Genomic DNA, 13,227 nt, shown 5'->3' with positions numbered 1-13,227 from the left:
AGTGTTAACCAGCTCAGTGGAGAGTCAGGGTGACAGCCTTTTTCACCCTACCCTCTTGGTACCTGGGTCCTTGTCCACGATCCAGGATGAATCAGGTCACTCCGACTTGAAGGAAAGTGAATGCTGAGGTTTTATTGAGTGATGGAGGTGGCTCTCAGTGGGATGGGGAGCAGGAAAGGGGATGGAGTGGGAAGATAATCTTCTCCTGAAGCCTGGTTGCCTCTGGCTGGGCTTCTGTCCAAAATCATGCTGTCTGAAGTTAAACCACGTCTATCTGTAGTCTCTGACGCTCAGTTGCCTCTTCTCTCCACTTTCAGCTGTTTGCCTTTCCTCTCCTTCTCTGCTGTGCCGCTCTGCTGTTCTGCCAGTGGAACTTGGGGTTTATATGGGTACAGGATAGGGGTGTGGTGGGCCAGAGTGGTCTTGGAAAAGGCAACATTTGGACGTGAAAACAGGAATGCCTGTTCTTATTTAGGGCCATGGGTTTCCAGGCTTGAGGGTGGAGCCCTCACCAGGGACCCCACCCTCTTGCCTCCTGTGCATATCAGAACTAAAATGTAAATTCAACTTTGTGTGTTCTGTTGCAAACTGGAGGTGTAAAAGGGAGTCAAGGGTTTTGTATTCTGAAGAGAGTGGGCCAAAAGTTACTTTTTTTTTTTTTTTCTTAGAAGAGTAGTAAAGCTAAAAGTCAAAAGGCACAAACTGATGGATAATTGGGTGTGTAAGTGGAAGCAGAACGAGTGTGGGAGTGTGAAAGAGTGCACTGTTCCCTCCCATCAGGGGACCTGACTGGGTTTCAAGGCTTCATTCTGCTTCTTAGGTGGTGCCTTTTTTCTTGCACAAAGAAAAAAGGTAACTTCTCTGTGATCTATGTGCCTAATCAGTGAAACAAAGGTGATGAATTGGAAGGTCATTTCCAGCTGGAAAGTTACATGATTCATGCATGGTTCTTTGAGAGAAAAAAATTGAGTAAGTAGAGGATAAAAAAAAAAAAAAAAAAAAAAAAAACATAATACTTAGAGTAACAATGTTCATTTTTGCATGTATAAGAAAGAATCCTGAAAATGTTGGTAGACGGAAAAGATCTGAGGTAGAGAGTAAGTTAGAATATTTAAAGGAGGAAGAATATTTATAGACTATAATGAGAAAAAGAATATAAGTAGGGGTACTAAGGTTACAAAGGGATGAAAAAATTATTTCTTAGGAAAAAATAAAAACAATTATTAAGAACACACCATCTAGTTGCTGTTCTAAATACTTTGTATAGAACATATCCTTTAATTCTTACAAAAATATAAAAGATAAAAAGGTTTCATTTCTATTTTACAAGAAAGTAACTGGGAGGTTCCTTGTCTAGGAACTGCCATGGAGACAAAGTTTGAACCCCAAATTCTGACTCAAAAATGTGTAGGCTGGTAGGCAGAAGCCTGTGGCTGGCAGCTGTTTGCTCATTCACCAGGCTGGTGACTTAGCCAAGCCATTTACTACTCAGAGTCTCTGGTCCCTTACGCATCAAATAGGAACAATGTTTTGTTTCCCATCTAACTTCTCGAGCTATTATGAGGCTTACTTGAGAAACTGTGCCTGTAAAAAGTAAAGTATGATAGACATGTGGTGTATTTTTGTTAAAAATGGACAAACGGTCATTGAAATTTTATTTTAGGGGATAAAAATTAAGGGATTTAATCTGGAATGCCCTGCATTAATCCATTAAAGTAGACAAGGCCATGTGCTGAATATAAATAAATTGTATTGGAAACTTAAGGGGCATGGAAAAGATTTGGACAAATTAATACTGGATAATCCCCAGTAGTATTATATTTTTACTCCAGTTTGATAATGGGAAATTTGCCAGACTATAACAAAGGAAATTCCAGATTATGATTTAGCGGAGACTTTTCTGTTGGCTTCAGTGCCATTTTGCTTTCTGTCAACATTCATACCATCTTAATATATCAGTGCTGTGTGTCAGACATCAAATTGCACTTGCAAGGGAAACAGATTTCTCATGAGATTCTGAACATTAGGATGACAACAACATTGGATACATATACACATGAAAGTTTTCTTTCTCAGTTTTCTCTTTTCTTCTTTGGCCCAAACAAGAAAATGTAGAAATAAAGCTAGAGGGATGTTAGATTTATTTTTGTGATTTGTTTCAACCTGAATATGAATTTGCTTCCATTTTTAATGATGTTGTTTAATCCTTACTACTTTACTTGTGTTTTTCTAATGCAGCAAATCTTAGAAGCCAGGATGAAAGCAAGGGTGGGAAGCATTATTATTACTTTGTTGTTATTTTGTTTTTGTTTTCGTTTTTTTAAAAGAGTCTGTATGAGGGGGAAAAAGAGACAAAAGGGAAATTATGTCGATGCCCACCCACAGTTCCTCAACTGGAAAGCTCTCCTAAGTTAAAGTAATTAAAGTCGAGCTGGAGGCTGTGTATGTATAAACCCCAGAGGTAGCATAAAAACAGCCTTTGGGCATCCTCTGAGACAGAGGATGTTCAATCAGATTCTAAGAACTCAAGAACATGTGTTTTACAAGGGAGAAAGCCAAAATACAAACTTTCCTGTAAGTACTACAAATACCATATGGAAAATTGATCCCATAAACTAAGAAGAAAACATAATAAAGGAATGATTTTTAAATCCCATTATGCCAGTTAAGGGATATATTCCAGTCTTTCAACCTAATTTCCAAAAAGTACAACCAAATTAAAAGGGAGGATTTGAGTAATAATTCAAGTACCATTTCTGGTTTTCTTAGCAAACCTTTGTACAAATGGCTACTCTGACTTGTTACTTGCAAACTAAATCCTTTTTCAAAACAGAGAGAAAGAGATCATTACTTTCATTGGTTTCCTGTATTATATGGTAGTTCAGACTAGTGTTTGTTTTCCTTCAAATAGAGCTATTGAATGGTAGCAAATTTATCTTGCCTAAGTTGTAGAGAGCTTCCCACTGTGTAGGGATACTTGAGAGGCCATATTGTCTGTATTTGGGAAATTACTTATTGCATTTGTTTACAATTATTAAGGCAGAATAGAGTTCAATGGTGAGATCATAAACTATAATTAACATTAAGTCTGTTCTTACATAAAAGTATTTGTTACATGGTGTTTACTATAATTTCCAAATTATAAGGCAGGAATAATGACATTTGATCAAATCTTATATTTTTCATATGGCTTTATGCTTTGCTTATGGTTTATAATATTTAAAATTTTACTTAATATAAAATAAGTATAATTCAAATATACTTATATTTATTGTCTATTTTAGGTAGTCCTATTATTTCCTGGAAAATTATTTACGTTTTACCATTTTGTGCACTTACCTTTTGCAGGGATTTTTAAAAATAAAAAGCCCATTGTTTTTAGCTCATAAAATTATCCCTCTAGAACACATTTGCCTTTATTTCTGTCTTGTACTCTGTGAATACCATGTACTCTGAATCAAATTTTGTATTAATCTTTTCATCAGGATTCCCACAGTATGAAAATAAGGTAAATTTGAACTCTGTACCAGAACAAACACAGGTTTGTGACTTTAATTTATCAAATGAACTTTTTATTTTCCTTAGTAGATCTCTGGGCTGAGAAATCTTTCTCGCTGTGGAATGTATGTAGTTCTAGTCCCAGTGAGAGTACCAGCTTTCATGAGTTTTGACTCTGCACAGACTTTCCAGTCTTAACTTCTTGTCTCACACAGTCTCAGTGCCTAGTGTCCCATGATCCCTGAGCAAACCATAAATGCCAAGCCTTTTTACCATTTGGGCCATGTGCAAAGCTGCCCAAATTGAGCCTCCAGTGTCCATGCAAAGTGAGTTTGCTCTGGCTTTCAGTTTCTTCTCCATGGGTGACATCTATAAGCTTCCCCTTCTAACCTGTAAATTCAATTCCATATGCTCAGATTTATCATTTCAGGTATTTTGTAATAGAAGATTGTGATAATTATTTTTATCTGTCAACTTAACTGGTCTAAGAGATGCCCAGATAGCTGGTAAAATATTATTTTTGGGTGTGTTTGTGAAGGTGTTTCTGGAATAGATTAGCATTTGAATCTGTAGATTGAGTAAAGGTCTGCCTTTGTTGATGTGGGTAAATGTCATCTAATTCACTGAGGGCCTGAGCAGAAAAAAAGGTAGAGAAAGGGTAAATCTTGCTCTTTTCTTGAGCTGGGGCATCCATCTTCTCCTGACCTTGGACATCACATCCCCTGATTCTTAGACGTTCAGACTCTGAGACTTGTACCAGCAGATTTCCACCCCACCCCCTCAACCCTGGTTCTCATGCTTTTGGTAGGGGGCTGACTTATATCACTGATTTTCCTAGTTCTCCAGCTTACAGGCAACAGATGGTGGGACTTTTCAGCCTCTCATAATTATGTAGGCCAATTCTCTATCTATCTATCTATCTATCTATCTATCTATCTATCTATCTATCTATCCATCCACCTACCCATCTCCTATTGGTTCTGTTTCTCTGTAAAATTCTGAATAATGTAAAGAGGCTTCTGTCAGATTTTTGGAAACGAAAGCCCGAAAGGACATTTTCATTTAATTCATAAAGTTGACTTCAAGTACACAAAATTGGACATTCATGACTCACTGTCATCATTGTTATGCTATGGCCTTCCTTCATTAGATAAGGCATTTTTATTAAAAATTAGTACCTACCATACAAAATAATACCCAAGATCTTGATGTTGTGTAAAAACAATGGTAAACAGCAATGCAGTTGTCAAAATGAAGAAATTATGGTGAAATGATCAGTAGTAATACCCAGCAATATGCATGGAACCTAGCAATATGCTCTTTGGTTTTTTTTTAATGACTTAATTAAAGGGGAAGATTAGGCTAATAATTCAAGCACCAAAAGATTGCAAACATACACACTTTGTAAAGTTATAAAGTTAAAACAAAGCAAGACAATATTGAATACTAGTTGCAGGATGAGGGTTGTATTTGATGATGGTATTATTTTAAATTTGTGCAAATTTATGCAGTGTGTGTAAGTCAAGGATTTTAGGGTATGATAATGATATCTTGAAGGCAGGTAGAAGAATGAAACAATGGGGGCAGGACAAACCTCATAATTAGGCATATATTATTTTCAAACTCCTTTCTTTTTTTTTTTTGTTTTTTAACCCTTTATTTTAGGTTAAGGGTATAGGAGCAAATTTGTTATAATAGGTAAACTGTGTGTCATGGGGGTTTGGCACACATATAATTTTGTCACCCAAGTAATAAGCATAGTACCTGATGGCTTATTTTTTTCCTGATCATCTCCCTTCTCCTACACTCCATCCTCAAGTAAGCCCCAGTGTCTGTTCTTCTTCTCCCAGTATTATTGTGTTCTCATTGTTCAGCTTCCACTCATAAGTGATGACATGTGTTACTTAGTTTTCTGTTCCTGTGTTAGTTTGCTTAGAATGATGGCCTCCTCCTCTATCCATGTTGCTGCAAAAGACATAATCTCATTCTGTTTTATAGCTGCATAGTATTCTATGATATATATGTACCACATTTATTTATCCAGTCTACCATTGAAGGGCATTTAGGTTGATTCCATGTCTTTGCTATTGTGATTAGTGCTGCAGTAAACATATGTGTGCATGTATCTTTATGGTAGAATGATTTATATTATTTTCGGTATATACCCAGTAATGGGATTGCTGGGTTAAATGGTAATTCTGTTTTAAGTTCCTTGAGAAATTGCTCCACTTATTTCCACAATGGCTGAACTAATTTACACTCCTACCAATAGTATATAAATGTTCCCTTTTCTCGGGAATCTCATCAGCATCTGTTATTTTTTTGACTTTTAATAATAGCCATTCTGACTGGTGGGAGATGATATCTGTGGTTTTGATTTGCATTCATCTAATGATCAATGATGTTGAGCAGTTTTGCAGTGTTTGTTGGATGCTTGTATGTCTTCTTTTGAGAAGTGTCTGTTCATGTCCTTTATGCACTTCTTAATAGAGTTGTTTATCTTTTGCTTATAAATTTATTTAAGTTTCTTATAGGGGCTGGATATTAGACCTTTGTCAGATGCATACTTTGCAAATATTTTCTCCCATTCTGTAGGCTGCCTGTGTACTCTGTTGATAGTTTATTTTGCTGTGTGGAAGATTTTTAGTTTAATTAGATCATATTTTTCAATTTTTGCTTTTGTTGAAATTGCTTTTGATATCTTTATCACAAAATATTTGTTCTTTCCTGTGTCCAGTATAATACTGCCTAGGTTGTCTTCCAGGTTTTTATAGTTATGGGCTTTACATTTAAGTCTTTAATCCATCTTGAGTTGATTTTTGTATACAGTATAAGGAAGGGATCCAGATTCACTCTTCTGCATATGGCTAGCCAGTTATCCCAGCACCATTTATTGAATAGGGAGTCTTTTTTCATTGCTTGCTTTTGTCACCTTCGTGAAAGATCAGATGGTTGTAGTTGTATGTCCTTATTTATGAGCTCTCTATTCTGTTCCATCAGTCTATGTGTCTATTTTTATACCAGTACCATGCTGTTTTGGTTACTGTAGTCCTGCAGTATAGTTTGAAGTCAGGTAGCATGATGCCTCCAGCTTTTTTCTTTTTGCTTAGGATTGCCTTGGCTATTTGGGCTCTATTTTGGTCCCATATAAATTTGAAAATAGTTTTTTCTAGTTTTGTGAAGAATGTCATTGGTAGTTTAATAGGAACAGCACTGAGTCTTTAAATTGCTTTTGCATTTTAATAGTATTATTCTTCCTATCCATGAGCATGGAATGTTTTTATATGTTTGTGTTATCTCCGATGTCTTTGAGCAGTGTTTCGTAACCTCTTTATTTTCAACTCAAGCAACATTATGTAAAATTTAAATATTACCACACTGCTTTCAGCCCTCTTTGGAAGTTCTTTTTACTTTGCAGCCCCAAGCAGTTCAGGAGTATATACCATTTGTGAGATTGCACACAAAGGTGTCTGCTTCAAGCTAAGGAGGTATTAATGTCCCTTTTATAGGCTCATTATGACAGAAATAACCAGTAATGATGAGATTAATTCATAGCTCCATTATTTCATTTGAGACAGATACACTGGTTAGAGCAGATATTTTATGGTACCATACAAAAATGAACTGACAATATTGAGATAAAGATGTCTCACAAAAATTTCGTAACCACAGCATATGCCACTTGTCACAATAATGGATAATTAAATTTTTGAAGGAAAATCTTATTGTGATTTAAAGAAAAATATAATTAACAAGGATTTTTAAATTCCCTTTTCTCCAGAGAAAGGAAAGATTATTGAATATTTGGTGAATGTCTGTAAAAGGTAAGATAGTTAAATGGATAAAAAGAACCCTGGAACCAATTACAAATTAATATTCTCTCCCTAAGGTCCAGAATGTTCTGTGACCTCTGCCTTCTCCCTGGTCTTGGAGTTTTTAGGAATAGACTAATTATTAAATACCTTTTCAATAAAAGCAGGTTAACTTCCAGTCAAGATCACATAGTCCATTTTCTCCCTGCTTCCCTGCCAGACGAAACTGTGAACCCTGGAAATAACACAGGAAGCAACTAGGAAGAGCTTTGAAAGACGGGAAGAATATGTTCCTTTTTGGAACCCCAGGATTTGAAGAATAATAATTGTTCCTCAATAATTGGCATAGCACCTCACGTCTTCCCACCCAACAGGAGAAGGTAAACCAGACTTTATTTCCTGAGCCCAAATCTAGGAGCAGAAGGCAGCCTACTTAAACTCATTTCTCCTCAGGAGGGAATGGGAATCCTTCTGACAATGTCAGGGATGTCCAAAAATAATCGAGGATTAATCAGGATTTTCACCAACAATAAGCAGCTGTTAGAAGCGCTCTCTTGAGGCTAGATCTCTTACAAACAGACACCAATGCAGGTAAACTGAACCAGCAAAAGACACCCAACCACTATAAGTGGCCAGCCCTGGGACACCTTTCAACCTCATAGGACTGAGACTCTCCTCCCCCTCCTAGGGACACCGGGACAGCAGAAGACACTGCAAGGGGGAATTCTCAGTACAACAAGAACCTGGCCCAGAAAATGGTCTGTGTCTCCTAAAGGCAAAAGCAATGCTTTTCAACATAAAAAGTGCCTAGTCAAAGGAGCATCTTCATGTATGCCTGTGACTCCTCTCTTCCACCAGCAAACACTGGGGCAAGTGGGAGTAACTAGAAAGATGCAGACAGAGGCATCAGACTTGGAAGACACTTTGTCCCTGTGGGCTTCAGATCCACCTCTTGATGGAGCGACACCCAGTGGGCTGGATTGGGAAAATCCTTTTTACCACCTCAGAAAGGACCAAAAGTGAACAGCAAAAGTCCCAGTGGCACCAGATATACAAACTAGACTGAAATAATATTGCAAAGCATCTGATAATTAAACTAGTCTTTGGGAACAGAGCTCACAAAAGTGAGCAATGCCCTGTGTGTTAAACCTAAACATGACAGCTGTTGCTACAAAACAATTTAACTAGGACCCAGAATCTTTTTATATAAGAGACAAAATATTCAAGATACAATAGAAAATCACCTGTAATACAAAGAAGTAAGAAAATCACAAATGGAATGAGAAAAAGCAATCAATTGACTTCAGCACTGAGTTGAATCAGATTTTGAAATTGTCTGAGAAGGATTTTAAAACATTTGTCATCAATATACTTCAATGTATAAATACACATTAAGTATCAGTATGGAATACAACTAAAACAGTACATAAAATTAAATTTATATCAGTAAATGCTAAAAATGAGTAAAGTTTCAAATTAATAATCTAAATTACTATGTCAAGAAACTAGAAAACCAAAAACAAACTAAAAATAAGAAGACTGTCAAGCTCGGTCCATCTGCTAGACCATTTTACGTACCCATCAACAAAGTGTGAGTGATTCAGTTCCACAACATCCTCACCTGCATTTGGTGTTGTCACTATTTTTATTTTAGTCATTCTGATAAATGTGTAGTGGTATCTCATTATGGTTTTAATTTGCATTTCCTTAGTGACTAATAAAATGTTGAGCATCTCTTCCTATGCTTATTTGCTTAAACTATGCTTATTTGCTTAAATGACCACATTTCTTTTATTCTTTAATGTATGAATGCTGTTTATACCTAATACTGACCTGCCATTTGTATTTATCAACCTATCTGTCCTTCTTCATTTAACTTTCAACCTCTCTGTGTCCTCATATTTTTGCTATGTAAAAAGGTCTTTGTGTAACTCTGTAGTCTAATTTTTAAACTCAATATTGTGGTCTGTATTTTTTTCATTGGCAACTGAGTACATCTACATTTATTGTAGTTGTTGATATATCCGAATTTGACTTTTATGATCTTAGTTGTACTTTCTAAAACGTTCGTCTTTGGTTCCTTTTCTTATTTTTTTCCCTTTTTGGTACACTGAATTCTTTTCTGTTTTTTCCCTCCACTGGTTTCAAAATAATACATTATATTTTTATCAGTTAGTGGCCACCCTGAAAAATTTTCTTGAACCAGTCAGAATGAATCCATTGAATAGATAAAAACCTTACTCATTTGAACAGGCAAAATTTAATATAAAGAATTTTACATAAAAAGTACAAGTAAGATTATACAAGTCAATTCAAATATATTGAGAACCACAATGAATGTAAATAAATGAAACTTGCCAATTTAAAAATGCAGACCATAAAATAATATACAGTTTAAAATTCAATATAAAGATGTTTTAACTAATAAATGGTAGTTAATTACAAAGGTGCTATAAGAAAACACTAAGTGTTTCAAAAATAGCAAGTATAAAAGAATAGCTACTAACTCTAGGCTCAGGAAGAAACGACAGTGAAAGCACTAAAAGATTAGGAGAGGGCCTCCCTCTCTAACGCTGAGAATATTACCTCTGGAGGAGGGTGTAGCTACTACAAGAACACGCAGCCTCTTAATGGTAAAGAAAACTGCCAGAAGGTTCTGGCCCAAACTGATCTTTAGAAACAGACAGAGTACCTTGAAGACACAGCTGGCATTGCCAGGAAAGTAGTCCACCAATGCTGCTCTGAGACCATGCCTGAGGTTGTAGGTCAAACTACCAGTGGAAGTCATTTCCTGGAGTTGCTTGGAAGCTGCTAGGTGGAGAATGTGAGCTGATAGTGGGTAGGACACAGTCTGAGGATTACTGGAATCCCATGATAAAAAATAAATAAATATATATATATATATATATATATGATTATAATAAATGGAGGATTTTAACTGGGAAGAGAGGCATACTTCTAAGGGTTTTTCTTGGTACTGTAACTCCAGAACTCTCTTTTCACAAAGCCTAGAACTATATCAGTTAGTAAAGAGAAATGTTCAAAAGTTAGAGCGCTCCAGCTTCACAATTAGGGCAAAAAGAGTGATTTGAAGCTGAAAGACAATAATTGGAAAACTGGTATAAAAGCTTAACAAACATTCGTATTAAATATTGAAAACTTCTCCCGGTCAACTTCAAAATCTTACAATAGTTAAATTACATTTGTCTCTTTGATATACATATGATTAATATGTATTTCAATGTTTGTAGTTTTAGTAACACTATTTACTTATTTTTATTATCATTGATTGTAAGCAGAAATGGAAAGTTGTATGTTTAGATGTACCAACACATTGCCCCGTTTCTTTGCTTTTCATTCTTTCTTCAAGTTCAGACATTCCTTCTGTGATGATTTTTTCTTTTCTTCAAATAAATATTTATAAATGCCTTTAGAATGTAGGAATAGTATGATAAACTTTTTTCATTTCATTTTAAATATTCTTGAAAGATAATGTAATTAACACAAATTAATAGTAGCAATCATTGAGAAGTCTGCAAATACTACTTCTGTTAATATCTTTTCTTCTTTAGTGTTAGTTTTATGATGTATCCTGATATCGATTCTTTTTTAGATATACTGCTTCAACTACCTTCTGCTTTCTATATCTGTGAATTTATCTGTTCTTAAAAATATATGGTCACCATGCTTTCGAACAGTACATATTTTCCTTCCTTTTTGTTCTGTAGAACTTGGATACCAGTTAGATATGAGACACTCTCATTTGGCTCTCCATTTCTCTTAATCATTCCTCTTTATTTGTATTTCCTTTGTACTGCATTCTCTGCAATTTCTTTACATTTACATTTCAATGTAATGATTATTTCATTGACTATGTTTTGTCTACTGTTAACCTATTCATTGTGTTAAACCATTTTTTTAATTTCCAAAAGTTACATTTCTTTTTAAATATGCTTGGATCATTTTTTATAGTCTCTGCTTCATTTTCCTGATAGTCTATGTTTTACCTTTTAATAATTTTATATTTATCTCTTAATAATTTAAATATATGAAGCACTTAGAGGCCTAAAATCCTATTGGTTGTGTTAGCAAATGCTCATTTAATGGGACATTCTCCTCTATGAGATCTTTTGTTTTGATTCATATATGAGTGATCTAATGGGAATCCTGGAGTGAAAGTTAAGGATGCTTTCTTCCAAAAAGAGCTTACTTTTTGCTTCTGTTTTGAAACAGGGCTCACTACCCATTAAAAACTACTGTAATCTTCTTCAAGAAGCCTTCTGTACCTGGTTTTCAGCTCTCTCATTTCCTGCTGCTTCAAATCTGAACCTCAGGATCGAAGTGCTGATAAAGTCACTGGCCAGCTTTATCATTTACTTACAAATTTGAGTTGCAATTTCTCTCTCTCTCTTTTTAAAAAAATTCCACCTGACCATAAAATATCAATACTATATATCCCATGGTATGCATTAATCATTATATTTTATCTAGAACCTCTTTATTTGTAGCAGTACAGCCATTCAGAGCTGCTGATCTGATTACCATCAAAAGCAAAATTCTCAAATAGACTTTTTGATTACTTTAATTCAATTAATATATACTGGTGATAGTACTACAACCTGCTGTTTGGAAATCATTGGTGAACACAGTCAACGTACTTAAGAATATTTTAGAGTGAAAATTATGTATTTTGATTACAAATTTTAAAGAATTATCCCCCACTCTTCTTAACTTTTTATCTGATGAGCATCATCATTTTTTTCTGAGTTTCCATTTGAGATTTTTAAAGGTTTTTCTTAAAAAAATATTGATATATAAAATTTAAAGAGATACTTGAGTGCATGTTCCAGATGATTTGTTTTAATTGCTACCTAAATATTTTCTCCATGCAGATAAAAAATTTTGTTCTCACTAACTTAGTAAAAATGGGAACCCAAATCCAAGAGCTACATTGATGTGGACAATAAATTGTTGACTTTAGACCTCTACTGAAATTTCATGTAAACTAAATGAAACTTATCATATGAATAGTAGTGCTAATATAGCTCTTGTTGATTTAGATTATTAGTCTGCAAAGTTGAATCATGACTTGTATCATATTATGTATCATACATTATCCATCATACTAGTGTTAGAAAAAATAAAGCCATAAAGCACTCACAAAATATACTTAGAGTGAAAAATCTGTCACTTTACAAAAGGCAAATACAAAATTCATATAACAAATAGAAATACTTGAACAAAAATCTAATTGGGAAATTGGAGCAATTTAGGAATCCATAACTATCATTTTGCATCTTGAATTCTACTGCAAAGACTTAGAATTTTCCATCAAATCCTCAACCATATTTTCTAGTATTTATTGGACAATTCATTGAAACAGTGACCTTACACATCCTGCACATCACAATCAGATGAGTAGCTTGCTCAAAACAAATTGTTGGAACCCATCATAGGCCTATAAAATTAGAATCCTTGGAAAGCTGGTATTTTTAATTTTTAAGAATGTAAGAAAATTCCAGAACAGACAATTCAAAAACAGTAGACTAGATAATCTCTAACTTAATTCTTATACTCAAATTATGTGAAATAAATTGGATCTTACATTAACCAACAATTGGACATATATTTATTTAGTAAAATTAAAATAGAAACATAATTATTGAAAGGATTTGAGGATTTCTCATTTGGCCATTTATAATGGCAAAAAAGCAAAGAATAATAAATGGTAATTTGTTTCTAGCTGAAGATGAATTTCTGTACTGTATTTCTCCCCTACTTCCTGTAAGAATTAATTTCTAACTGCTGTCTCTTTCTGTGCTCTAAAAACACTCAGGTGATTGATTTAGCATACAGAATTTTTTAAAGATTTAATATATAAATGTTTTATCTCACAACTAGAATGTTCACTTTTTGG

At 34.6% G+C, this 13,227-nt stretch overlaps 1 long non-coding RNA gene across 1 annotated transcript in view; it reads left to right on the top strand.

Moving 5' to 3' along the window:
- The window catches only part of LOC126951247 (uncharacterized), a 65,798-nt gene that overhangs the window by 26,979 nt on the left and 25,592 nt on the right, over positions 1-13,227 (top strand). Inside the window, exon 4 of the long non-coding RNA XR_007724403.1 lies at positions 7,531-7,690. This is a non-coding gene — a long non-coding RNA (uncharacterized LOC126951247). The remainder of the gene's footprint in view (positions 1-7,530; positions 7,691-13,227) is intronic.

This window comes from Macaca thibetana, chromosome 3, assembly GCF_024542745.1.
Source record: "Macaca thibetana thibetana isolate TM-01 chromosome 3, ASM2454274v1, whole genome shotgun sequence".
Taxonomy (NCBI): domain Eukaryota; kingdom Metazoa; phylum Chordata; class Mammalia; order Primates; family Cercopithecidae; genus Macaca; species Macaca thibetana.
This window is presented reverse-complemented; position numbering and strand designations above follow the sequence as displayed.